General features: G+C 40.7%; 1 protein-coding gene across 3 annotated transcripts in view; it reads left to right on the plus strand.

The window, feature by feature from the left end:
• hivep2 (HIVEP zinc finger 2) overlaps positions 1-13,736 on the plus strand; it is a 200,178-nt gene that overhangs the window by 150,869 nt on the left and 35,573 nt on the right. For all 3 annotated transcript variants that reach the window (XM_062977932.1, XM_062977937.1, XM_062977939.1), the window contains one exon: positions 10,955-10,999. The gene's annotated coding sequence lies outside the window, so the exon portion shown is untranslated. The remainder of the gene's footprint in view (positions 1-10,954; positions 11,000-13,736) is intronic.

Here is a 13,736-nt window from a genome sequence, read left to right on the forward strand (position 1 = left end):
ACACAAGAAATGTTAAATTAAAGAAAAACTATTTGCTTTTGTCCTAGAATGGAAAATATAAAAAATATCCAGGTGACTATCACTTAGTAAATATTAAAAACAGAAGACAACTCAATTTTCAATATTTAAAAGGATTTACATGGTTGAGGTAAAACTACATGTGGAAAAGAGTTCTACATGGGCTAATGAGCTATTGTACTGGTAACTATAGTTCAATTTTGAAAACAATATCATGACTTTCACAAAAAGCCAATGAAAAGACTTGGAGATTTAATTCCTACATGGAAGAATTCAGGAAACCATGAAAGATGCCAATTACAAAGCCACAACCGCAAGGGACCTATAAAGCCTCAGAAATACTGAGAAACTGAATTAAAATATGTGGCCTGGGAAGCTAAATACTCTTCCATAGTAGGGACATCCAAGACACAATGGTGGATTAGAAAAGCCATATACCAGAGTTCCCTCTTGTTACAAGATTGTATTCTGTAGTTCATACTTTGTCATTTAGCTTTATTTTGCAAAATACAGCTTTATTTTTAAAGAGTGCTTTTTGAAAGTATTATATTAGTATGTTATATAATTATGTTGCTTGGGGTAGGAAAATATAGTCAAGTATGAGAGCCAGGATGGTACCATGGTTTGAGCATTGAACTATGATTTTGGACACCAGGATTTGAATCTCTGCTTGGCCATGAAAGGCACTGGGACTTCCATGGCCAAGCTCTCTCAGCCTCAGAAGAAGGCAAAGACAACTCCCCTTCTGAACAAATATTGCCAAGAAAACCCAGTGATATGTTCACCTCAGGGTTGCCATAAGTTGGAAAAGATTTGAAGGCACACAACAACAGTACACAGAGAAAATCAGATTATAGAAAGGTACATTAGAGTACTTTCATATGCTATATTTGTCAATGACAAATGCAGGGGGAAAGGCATTAGTTCTCTGTGCCTTTGCAGTTGGTTGTGCTCACTGGATCATGCAGTCTAAAAAGATATCATTTTAAAGTTCTGATTGTGATCACCATTTTGATATTTTGTGTGTGTTAAGAATAGAAAGATGTTTTTATTAGGTTACATTTTTGTAGTTTAGTTTATTTAGTATTGCTTACTCAGTCAGGCCTCAGGAGAACCTATGTACCTTTCAACTGATGGTACCAGGGATTGGATCTTCTGCTACCAGAGATTTCTTGTCCAGGTTTTGCCAATCACATTTGACAGTAGAATACAGACTGTTCGTCAGAATTTTATAGTTATACTATAGAGCATTTTACACCTAAACTGTTTCCAGCAAAACATTTCTGCAGAAAATTTTGTGACTCAGGGCAGCTCTCAAAAGTGTATCAAAACTTTAAAGAAAGACCTAAATGAATGTGTGTTGAGAATATATAGAACTCATCAAGTAGAGCAGTGGTTCTCAACCTGTGGGTCCTCAGGTGTTTTGGCCTACAACTCCCAGAAATCCCAGCCAGTTTACCAGCTGTTAGAATTTCTGGGAGTTGAAGTCCAAAACATCTGGGGACCCACAGGTTGTGAACCACTGAAGTAGAAGGACAAATGGTTTTCCAAAAGCAAAATAGTTTAAAACAAGTAACACATCTGAAAATATGTGATTGTTCTATCAATAAAACTAATAAGGAAATGAATTTTCTGTCTATCTGTGGACAACACATGAGCATCAAGAGAATCCAGATGATCTTAGTTACTAAAGCATGTGACGAATATACATATTCTCATTTTTTTAATGCAGTATAATATGGCATGATGTTGGTTTAGCAATGATGTGTAATTGAGAATGCTTGAGATTTTGTTGCTTCATGTTCCTTCAACTTCCTTCAGATAAATCTGCTAGCATTAGATGACATCAGATGTATTAGAAGTACATGTGCTTCTTCTGAATGCTTCTGGGTGAGTCAGTGTTTACCTTATCAGAGCTGGGAAAAAGGTGCTCTGAGCAGTTTGGAGAGATGGCCACAAATACAGTCTTCAGGAGCCACAGTTAGCCTGCTCTTAATTTCTGTGCTTTGGAACTGCATTGGCCACACTCCTAAACTGTTAATACTCCACTTAATGCTCATTTATCAACAGGAAAAGAGCAGCCCTGATGTGAAAAAGAATACCAACCTTCTGCTTCCACTGATGGGAATGCTAGAGCTCTTGTGTGTGTGAAATCTCTAGGCTCCTCCAGATTGGTTTAAAGAAGCATGCCAGCCTTTTATAGAGGGCTTTGCTGGTTGTTGCTGCCTCCATTCCGTTCTTTCACAGTGCTGTTTGTAGCAATGTCTTAGATCTGCATAAGAACTCATTCAGTCTTTTTTTTTTTTTTCAAACTGAGCCAGGCTTTACTGAGTAGGTCTTGTGGTCGGAAAAACATTTTTTTCTTTCTCTGAATTTTTGGGAGTTGTATAGTGCATTTCACTCTGAGAAAAATATAAAGAAAGCAGAAAAAGAGAAAGGAGGCTATTGTTCTGATGTGAATTGGAATTAAAGAGATCCTCACTCAAAGAAGGGTATAAAAGTTTGCAACTCCTGTGGGGAATTGGCCAGAAAATAGTTTAAGACAACTGAAATCCAACTACTAATATGCCAACCCCCTGACTCACTTGTCTCCTCTGGAGGGGCCCTTTGAGTCAGAGAGACTTCTAGAATTGTTTCTGCGATTTATAGTTAATGCTAGAACTGTATTTGTTGCTGAATAATGTGTGACAGGGACCTCAAAAGTCTCTCTCATTTCCTATACGGAGCAGATGATGAGTAGGATGAATGAAGGGAAGAGGTCTGCATAAGGAAAAGGAGAATACTGCAAATCAAACATAGCAATGGGAACGCATCCTGCTGCTGTATTGGCAGTTCTCTGGAACAGGACTCAGAACTATCTGAGTGGACTGCTGCACGTACAGAGTTTTCTGTCCAGCCTTCTCTACATGTGCTACCCCATGTGGAGCACCTCTTGCTGGATTGTCCATAGAATGGCGATAGAATTTGGAGCATTCTTGCTGCTTTTGACATTTTCCTCATTGTATCTGACAGTGATATTTGGTAGTGAGGGAAGATGTTATTTCCTTTATTTATGTAATAGCACAGCTATGTTGCCTCCAACCATCTGGTGTTCTTCTGAGTCAGTTTTTCTATCTCACAAGCAACTGTGCCTTTCTATTTGTTTGGTGTTTAACTAGTCAGATAATTAATTAGTATATTAATGAAGTCATTAATTTCTTAGTCACAAGACAGAAACTGATTTTGTTGGCCAGTATCTTATGATTTCACATGAAATTGACTGTTCAGAAGAATTGTAAGAATTGTTTAGGAATAATTATTTGATCCTATTTTCCTTTTGAACTTACTTTTTTTACCGTATGATGAGTCACGGAGGGAACTTTTTTTAATGCCGATATTAAGACTCTGGTATTCCATCCCCAGAGGATGGCTCAGCCCCTGCTTGCTTTTCATCAGCAGGTAAAAACATTTATCTGCCATCAAGCATTTATACACTGACCAGGGTCAGGCTTATATAGAAGGTGTGATTGTGATTTTAAGGTGGGAATAAAGTTTTGATACATTTTAATATTTCAATGTTAATTATTTTAATATCATAAATTTTAAAAAATATATTTATATTTTGTGTATTTGCATTGTTTTATTAGCATTGTTTCATATTTATTGTTAACCATCTTAAGTCCCTATACAGTGTTCCCTCACTACTTCGCGGTTCACTTTTTGCTCCCTCACTGTTTTGCAGGTTTTCAATAAAGGGTTTTGGAAGGGGGGGAAAGGGAGAAATAAAGGGGGGGGGGTAGGGAAGTGTTGGAAATAAAAAAGGGTTATTTAGCTCCATTCTTCTTCTCTGCCAGTGTACTGTGTATTGTAACTGCTAAAATAAAGTACAGACTGCATTGTAGTAAGTGGTCTGTGGTTTGCTCTCCTCCACACATAGAATAAATATAGTGTCCCTACTTCGTGGATTTTCACTTATTGCAGGTGGTCTTGGAACGTAACCCCTGTAATAAGTGAGGGAACACTGTATTGGGAGAAATGCAATATAGAAATTAAGTAAGTAAGTAAAAAAAAGTAGTTCTTTTGCAAGGAGGCAGTTACACATGCATAATATTCTACATGCTGAGTTATTTTGAAAAGAAAACAAAAGCCTCAGCTAATTTAAACTCCAAAACAATGATATCATCTTGAACATACAGTACCACCAACTTTGCATCAGTTGCATTGGTGGTTGCCCCTTTTTCTCTGGGTTCAGGATGTTGAACACTTTTGAACCTGGGTATTTGAAGGGCTACTCTATATGAATCTTTATGGGTATTAAGAGCCCGAGAAACTCTGCTCTCAGACCTTGCATCAGGGTCTGTCAGAATGACTGGAGACAGATTGATCATTACAGTTTGGGCCCCACAATTGTGAAATTCTCTCACTTTAGAATTGCACTTGGCCTCCCTTTTTGTAGTCTTGAACCAATTGCTAGTATAATCATCATCATCAACAACAACTTTATTTATAGGCTACCCTATCTCCCCATGGGGCTACATTTCTGCCTAATACCTCTTGATTGTGTCTAGTTTTCTGTGAGCATCTATTTTTTACCTTAACATTTTATTGTCAATTATCTTGTGAATCAGTAAAGTGGAAGTCACATAGTGGAGAAATAAATTTAATCAATTTAAGGGAAATTTAACACCTGAAATTCACACTACCTCCAAATCAATCCAAGATGTGATGTATAAATTAATGGTCTGAATCTTCCTGGTAGTCCCAATTATAATAGCGTCACTGATTAAATTATTGAATGGTGTGTCAACAATTATGTAAATCCCATCAATTTATTTATTTATTTATTACAGTATTTCTACCCCGCCCTTTTCACCCAGCAGGGGACTCAGGGCGGCTTACAAAATAAAACACATATATAACAATCATAGTAACATTCAAATTCAGTTTAAAATTAAATTACATTTAAAACATTCATAAAAACACATATAAATATACATTTAGGAGCATTTCAAGTACGAACCGGGTCTGTCAATTATATCCTGAAGCCAGGTAATTTCGCTTTGTAAGCGAACCTAGTGGCCACGTCCCCCCTGAAATTGCGGCCCCCACCCCCAAGGCCCCGCACATACCCCTGGCGGCAGCGGCGGTGGAGAGGACCATCACCTCCCTCCCAGGTGAAGGCCTTCCGCGTTCGCTGAGGAGGGAGGCGATGGTCCCCGCCGCCTCCCTCCTTGGCAAACGCGGAAGAGCCTAGGTATTTGCGAGAATACCTAGGCCTCTGTAGGCCTTCCCCGTTTGCCAAGGAGGGAGGCGGTGGTGGGACCATCGCCTCCCTCCTCGGCGGAAGTTGAGGCCTTTGCCAAGGAGGAAGGCGATGGTCCCCGCCGCTGCCTCTGCAAACGGGGATAGCCTACGGAGGCCTAGGTATTCCCGCGAAGTCTCGCGAGACCACGCGAGAATACCTACGCCTCCGTAGGCCTTTCCTGTTCGCCGAGGGCGGAGTCGGGGACCATCGCCTCCTTCCTCGGCGAAGGCCTCATCTGAGGCCTAGCTCTTTGCCGAAATTACCTGGCTTCAGGATATAATCTGAGGCCTAGCTCTTTGCCGAGGAGGGAGGCGATGGTCCCCGCCACCGCCTCCCTCCTCAGTATATTTACACAGGGGCACTGTTGAGGCCTCGACAGCGCCCCCCCTTCACGTGCACCTGACACGCCCGCTTCAGTGACCTCTACATTGCACTGGCCCTGCCTGAAGCGTATGTTACAAATGGTGCTGCCATTATTGTTCGAAAGCCTGGTCCCACAACCAAGTCTTAACTCTTTTTCGGAAGGAAAGGAGAGAGGGAGCCTGCCTGATTTCACTTGGGAGGATTTCCATAGTTCAGTTCAATGGGTCTGTTGTAGTTGGGAATACCAATAGGATTCAGGTCATGCTTTCAGTCATCTGTTCTTCTAAACTTTATCCTAAATTCTACTTCCAAAATGTTAAAGTTATCAAATAAAACAGACTGAGAATCTTTATGTGAAAGGTGTCAGTCTCTGGCACAAGATGTTGTTAGAAAAACAAAGATTGATTCTTTGGCAAATTAACAAGTAGCTATTAGGCTTGAGCAAATTTTTCGTTAGTTCGTTAAATTCGTTTAAAATTCGTTTCATAATTACTTTTGAATTGATATTGAACCATCTGCTCACTGCCTTACAAATATTACGAATTTGAATAATAAAAGTACCTTTTTTTCGTTTGTTTCTGATGTCTTCGGATGTAGCTGTAGCCCCTCTGAGAGGAAAAGCCATGTTGGCATGCCTCTCAGCCAATCAGAGCGGAAGAGGGAGGGAGGGAGAGGCATGGCCATCGATCTGCTAGCATTTTAAAAATGCCATTGAGATGCCCCCCCCCCCCCCCCCGGCGGGGACCACACCGGCTCAGTAGAAGCCTTCCGCGAAGCAGGGAGGGAGCGAAGAGAAGAGAGAAGAGACATGCCTGCCTGCGCTTGGCCTTCTCCTCGCCCTGCCTCGCCCTGGAGCCTCCGTTTGGTTTTGCTTCTTCAGCCAGGCTTAAAGGGGAATACCAAAACCACTGGCTTGCCTTCCTAAACGGAATCCTTAGAGCCAGAGGATATCCCTTTAAGAGATATCTCCACTGAGGAGATCTCCCGGAAAGGATTCTGGCACCAGCTCAATTGCAACAGATTCAGTGCCATGTCATGTGAGCTGTAGTTTTACAAAGTCCCTAGCCTTCCCTGCAGAAGAGAGCCAGTACCATGCCAAACTACAACTCTGTGATGACTCATGGGCCTTGTAGTCCTGTTCCTAGTACTATTGTGGCAGACGAAGAGGAAAACATGGGATTTCTGCCGTTTCAGCCAGAGCCGGGGCCTCTCCACCTGGAGGATGTTTGCCCTCAAGAATCTAGCCAAACAGGCCTTGGGCAGAATTCCCCCCCGTTTTCCCGGAGGGACAATTATAATAGAGATAGAGGAGTCAGAGAGGCTAATCGCCGGAGCCTGAGAATCGCTGCCAAACAACTAGCTGATTAGGTCTGCTTCCCTTGGGAAATTCTAAGGAGTCATGCATCTGGACAGAGTTGGGTTTCGCTTCTCGTTCTCTAGGGAAAGTGTTCTGTTGGCGGGAAAACGAGACCCGATATAGGTGCTGGTCGCAAGGGGAACTTTGCGGAGTCAATTGATCAGCTTGAGGAGAGAGATCGTGTGTGGACTTCGTACCCCAGTTCCTTACTTCCCGGATCAAGTTTCAAGCCTGCCTTGTTTCATGTTTTGCCACGGACCTTGTTCATGCTTCATGTTTGCCTCGTTTCAAGTCTTTGATCTAGCCAAGAATCAAGTTTATTTTCCAGCCTTGTTGTCAAGCTACATTGGACTTTAAAGACTCTGTCATTTCCCCACACTATTGCTTGGCAAAGTGTGTGTTTCGGTCAAGTGGATTAAAACTTTGAACTCTAATATCTTATATTGGACAATACATTTCTGGACTATATTTGACCTCATCTGAAAGGTCTGCTTCTGAACTATATTCTTCACTTGTTTTTATTGACTTTATATATTTCTTTAATAAAGATATTAGATAGATTCTGGCCTCTGCGTAAGGTTATTGGTGCTCTGCAGCCTGGGTCCTGACAAACTCCCAGTTTTCTGTCAAATTGTTTTGGATTTCAACTCCTACAATTCCTAACTCCAGACATGGGCAAAGTTTGCCCTTGCCTGGTATAGAAGCATTCTATTCTTCTCCAGACATGCCAACAGTATTAAGTGATAAAATCTTGGGCATTTTTTTCTTTAATGCTAAAAGTTCATAGGTTGTTCAGCAACAGCCTACTGGCTGGGTTGCTATGAGTTTTCCGGGCTCTATGGCCATGTGCCAGAAGCATTCTCTCCTGACGTTTCACCCACATCTGTGGCAGACATACTCAGAGGTTTTGACGTCTGTGCGAAGCTAGGCAAGTGGGGTTTATATCTGTGGAAGGTCCAGGGTGGGAGAAAGAACTCTTGTCTGTGGGAGGCAAGTGTGAATGTTGCAATTGGTCACCTTGATTAGCATTGAATAGCCTTGCAGCTTCAAAGCCTGGCTGCTTCCTACCTGGGGGAATCCTTTGTTGGGAGGTATTAGCTGGCCCTGATTGTTTCCTGTCTGGAATTCCCATTTTCTGGGTGTTGTTCTTTTACTGTCCTGATTTTAGCTTTTCTGTAGCTAAAAATGCATATAAAATTGATTCTATAGGGAGGATAAATGATTGGATTTCAACTCCTACAGCTTAGCTTTCTCTGCCAATAATGGTACCATACCAAACTAAAGCTCCCAAGATTCTGTAGCAGTGAGCCATCTTGGATATTGTAAGGGATTTATTATTATTATTATTATTGACACAACAACGTTGTATGACACAGCAAACAAGATAGACATGCTGGATTTGTTTCACAAAACCACAAGTCAAACACTTCCCAAGTGTCTAGGACTGTGTGATGTATTTTCGGATGATGCGTGCAGATCCCAGCAGGGTGGCCTTTTGCAGTTGCCACCTTGACGCAGGTGCCACCTTGACGTGGTGGGGGGGCTTAACTGCTCCAATGATGACTGAGGGCTGTGCTGGCGGTAGTGTAACTACCGGCAGGTCCAACCAAGCCAGAGAGGCCTCAGCTGAGGAGCAGAACTAAGAGCACCTAACCCATTAGCATTATGGAGAATCAAACTCAAACGAAGTCTATACTGGCTCGGTCGTCGCCCAGGATAAAAAGGACCGCGATGGATGCTGCTGATTCTGGACATCCATCGACAAGTGGGCTACGGAATCATCAAAACCCAAAAGAACAGTCACAGAAGCGGCAGAAATATACAATGCCAGAAAACCGCACTATTATTATTATTATTATTATTATTATTATTATTATTATTATTATTATTATTATTAGACCTTGCTCCCAGGAAGGTGCCTTCGCTGTGGCTCCCAACTTATCTATCTACCTTTCCACATATTCTCCACATTGTGTGTATGTGTATGTATATTATATATACATGAGCCCCGATGGCGAAGTGTGTTAAAGCACTGAGCTGCTGAACTTGCAGACCGAAAGGTCCCAGGTTCAAATCCCGGGAGCAGAGTGAGTGCCCGCTGTTAGCTCCAGCTTCTGCCAACCTAGCAGCTTGAAAACATGCCAATGTGAGTAGATCAATAGGTACCGCTCTGGCGGGAAGGTAATGGCACTCCATGTAGTCATGCCGGCCACATGACCTTGGAGGTGTCTATGGACAACACTGGCTCTTGGGCTTAGAAATGGAGATAAGCACCAACCCCCAGAGTCAGACATGACTGAACTTAACGTCAAGGGATACCTTTACCTTTACCTATATATACACACACACACCAATTTAACAAAGTTTCAGCCACAAAAACAAAGTTTCTGAAGTAGAACAATGACTTTCACAGTAAAGACAACCCAATTTAACAGGAAATAAGACTTTCAAACCAGGAACAGATTTCTGCAATTATTAAAAAATGGTTTATTATAAAAGCTATGAAAATTCGCCAAAAATCAGAGGATAAGGGAAACGTTCCAAATTTTGGTGAGCTATCAGTGTTAAATGTGTTCTACCACTGTACCAAGTTTGAAGAAGATCACTCAAAAAATGAGGGCGGGAGAGTCCTGTAAAATCTCCCCTCGCTCTTTTTTTTTTGGCCACTGCGCATGCGTGTCCGCCATTAACGAATTACTTTTGAAACTAACGAATTTTCGTTAATTTTGAATTTTTGGGGGGGCAAAATTCGGAAATGACATCAGAAACGAAACGCTGGCGCCCCCTACTTTTGAAACGAGTTTAGAATCAATTTTTTCATGGATCGCTCAAGCCTAGTAGCTATCATTTGCCTTCATAATGGCTGTCTAAATCCGGAGAAGATGAGAGTGTGGTTAGTTCAAATAGTAATTTGTGGTATTGCCTTATAATGGTGTCATATGCACGGGAAGTGCCACCAGGAAAAACACACAGCTCAGTCTTTTGCTGTTAATTCCCTGCATAGCATTTAGGTACTGTAAAGTATAAGCAGGACTGTATAGGGCAATTGTTGAAAGGCTTTAGAGTTGACTGGAACAGATATTGGAGTGTTAATGTCTTCTCTCTATCCCCAGTAGGTCTATCCAATCAATTTTAGACTATACATTTTAAATTTACATTTTATTAATATTGGTGTATTAATCTTTTTTAAAAATGTATTTAATAGTATTGTGGTTTATGTGTGTGTTTTAACTATGTTGTACCCCACCTCAAACTATGAGAAGAGGTGGGTTACTACTACTACTACTACTACTACTACAGTAGAGTCTCGCTTATCAAACCTTCATTCTGTATTATCCAACGCAGTCTGCCTTTTAGTAGTCAATATTTTTGTAGTCAATGTTTGCAATACATTGCAATGTTTTGGTGCTAAATTCATAACTACAGTAATTACTACATAACGTTGCCGTGTATTGAACTGCCTTTTTTGTCAATTTGTTGTAAAATATGTTTTGGTGCTTAATTTGTAAAATCATAACATAATTTGACGTTTAATAATCCCTCCTTATTATCCAACATTTTCGCTTATCCAACGTTCTGCCGGCCCGTTTATGTTGGATAAGCGAGACTCTACTATACTAATATTAATAATATAATGTATAATATAAGATATGCCATTTTACTATGTGATTATATATAATGGGACTTGAGGATCCACAGATTTTGGTATCCACAGGTGTGTGTGTGTGTGTGTGTCCTGGAACCAAGTTTCAGTGGATATCAAGGGCCCACTGTATTCTCAGGAATTCTTCCTCTTTTTCCTCAAAATAATTCCAGTATATCTTTGTAGATGAACAAGCACTTTACTAATTTAACTCATACATCTCTATATAAGATTCCCTATAATTATCAAACTTTTGACTAAGAGATTTCATGTTTTTCTTTTTCTCTAGGAAGCTTCAAGATAACCATGTATAGTATATGCCAAGAAGATGCAGGTAATTTAAAATAATAACCAAACTCATATTTGTGCTAAAGATGTATTTTGCTCTTACTGGAAAAAGAAATTATTTCAGATCAAGCAAAGATCTTTGTTGCATATAGTCTTGGTATTTTAATTCTGCAAAAAAAAAAAATCAGGAAAGTTATACTGCAGTTTACCCTATCCAGTATTTTTTTGTTTAAAAGCAAGTGCCCAAATCCAATAATTGCCCTAGACACAATTATTTGGAAAAAATATATCAGTTGTTCTGAGTTTGCAAACTGGCACAGGATCCTATTAGCTGCAGAGAAACTGGTGGATCCACGTGGCTGTACTTCACATACAAGTTATGATTTGATGTTACTACATCAATCTAAGGGTCAAAGTAGATACACCTATGATTTGAACTCATAGTGTATATGCTTCAAACAGATGTCAGGATCTCTGAACTGGATCAGAGCAGCTGCAGGGCTAATTTGTGAGGGATTTGAATTGGGAAAGCACTGCATGGGGGAAATGGTCTAATTTGATACCTGATTATGCTCCATATTGGTATAGTATACTCAACCTGTAATCAAATCCTACCTCAGAATTATACGACAAGGAACTCTGGGAAGACAGAAGATTACCTTTTTTGTTGTTCCGCTTAGATTGATTGAGTTGTTCAGGAGACTGTGCCCTATGTGTAAATGCATGTGCATTTTCTTAGACGTTGTCTGATAAGATACTTGGCTTCTCTTCTTTGAGCAGGCAGGGGTCAGATGAAGACATTGCTTTGAAAGATATAAGGACTGATTTCTCAGTAGGATTGAGGCTCTATTTTATTGTCCCTCCTGTGATTCCTGCACTAGTAGGAATCCTGCATCAGAAGATGTACATCTGGCATGCAGCTATAGCTCTGTAACTGCATTTTCTAACACTACCCACCAAACCCAACTTTTAAGTGTCACATGTCACTTTCATGTTGTTGGACAGTGGAAATGAATGGAAACATATCCAATTGTTTTTTCAGTACTGGATATATGACAATAAGCATCCATTGAGTCTTTTGGGAGTCCTCAGAAGGACTCCATATATAACAATATTTCCAGGTTGTTCAAGTATGGGAAAATAGCTGGATACAGCTCCACTAATTTCCACCCTGGTTATCAACACATAAATGCAGAGGAAGGTGTGTACATTATTTTAAAATATGAGATTTGGGGAAGGTTTTTTACTATTGCATGGCAGTAAAGGATTCTGAACTCCATGATGAATTCCCAAATTGGCTCTAATAGCATAAGTTATTGGGTAAGCCGTCTCGAGTCACTTCAGGGAGTTGGGGTGGGATATAAATAACGATTTATTATTATTATTATTATTATTATTATTATTATTATTATTATTATTATTATTGTATGACACAGCAAACAAGATAGACATGCTGGATTTCATATCACAAAATCACAAGTCAAACACTTCCCAAGTGTCTAGGACTGTGTGATGTATTTTTGGATGATGCGCGCAGATCCCAGTAGGGTGGCCTTTTGCAGTTGACACATGGTAATTTTGTCAATGTCTATTGTTTCCAAATGCCGGCTGAGATCTTTTGGCACGGCACCCAGTGTGCCCATCACCACTGGGACCACCTGCACTGGTTTATGCCAGAGTCTTTGAAGTTCAATCTTGAGGTCCTGATAGCAGCTGAGTTTTTCCTGTTGTTTTTCGTCAATGTGACTGTCACCTGGGATAGCGACATCAATGATCCAAACCTTTTTCTTTTCCACAACTGTGATGTCTGGTGTGTTGTGTTCCAGAACTTTGTCAGTCTGGATTCGGAAGTTCCACAGTATCTTTGCGTGCTCATTTTCCATTCTCTTTGCAGGTTTGTGATCCCACCAGTTCTTTGCTGCTGGCAGGTGGTACTTGAGGCATAAGTTTCAATTAATCATTTGGGCCACATAGTTGTGCCTCTGTTTGTAGTCTGTCTGTGCAATTTTCTTACAGCAACTGAGGAGATGATCAATGGTTTCGTCGGTTTCCTTGCACAGTCTGCATTTTTGGTCATCAGCTGATTTTTCAATCTTGGCCTTAATTGCATTTGTTCTGATAGCTTGCTCCTGGGCTGCAAGGATCAGGCCTTCTGTCTCCTTCTTCAGTGTCCCATTTGTGAGCCAGAGCCAGGTCTTCTCCTTATCAGCTTTTCCTTCAATTTTGTCAAGGAACTTTCCATGCAATGTTTTATTGTGCCAGCTTTAGTTTGTAGTGCCGTTTTCTTGTACTGGTTTTTTGTCTGCTGTGCTTTGAGGAGTTTCTGATTTTTGACTTCAATCAAAGCAGGTTCTTCACTTTGCTTTACATATTCTGCCAGGGCATGTTCTTCTTCTTTGACTGCTTGTTTTACTTGTAAGAGTCCTCTGCCCCCTGATCTTCTAGGCAGATATAGCCGGTCAACATCACTGCGAGGGTGCAGTGAATGATGAATGGTCATGAGTTTTCTTGTTTTTCTGTCCAAATTGTCCAGTTCCGCCTGTGTCCAATGTATAATGCCAGCAGTATATCTTATGACAGGTATGGCCCAGGTGTTTATGGCCTTGATGGTGTTGCCTCCATTGAGCTTGCTTTTGAGAATTTTTCTGACCCTTTGTGTGTATTCTTTGCTGACCACAGTTTTCACATGTTCATGCTTGATGTTGTCCAGCTGTAATATGCCCAGATATTTATAGGCCTCTGGCTGGTGACACTTTATTGTTTGGCCATTGGGCATATTTATG

This window comes from Anolis carolinensis, chromosome 1 (assembly GCF_035594765.1).
Source record: "Anolis carolinensis isolate JA03-04 chromosome 1, rAnoCar3.1.pri, whole genome shotgun sequence".
Classification (NCBI taxonomy): domain Eukaryota; kingdom Metazoa; phylum Chordata; class Lepidosauria; order Squamata; family Dactyloidae; genus Anolis; species Anolis carolinensis.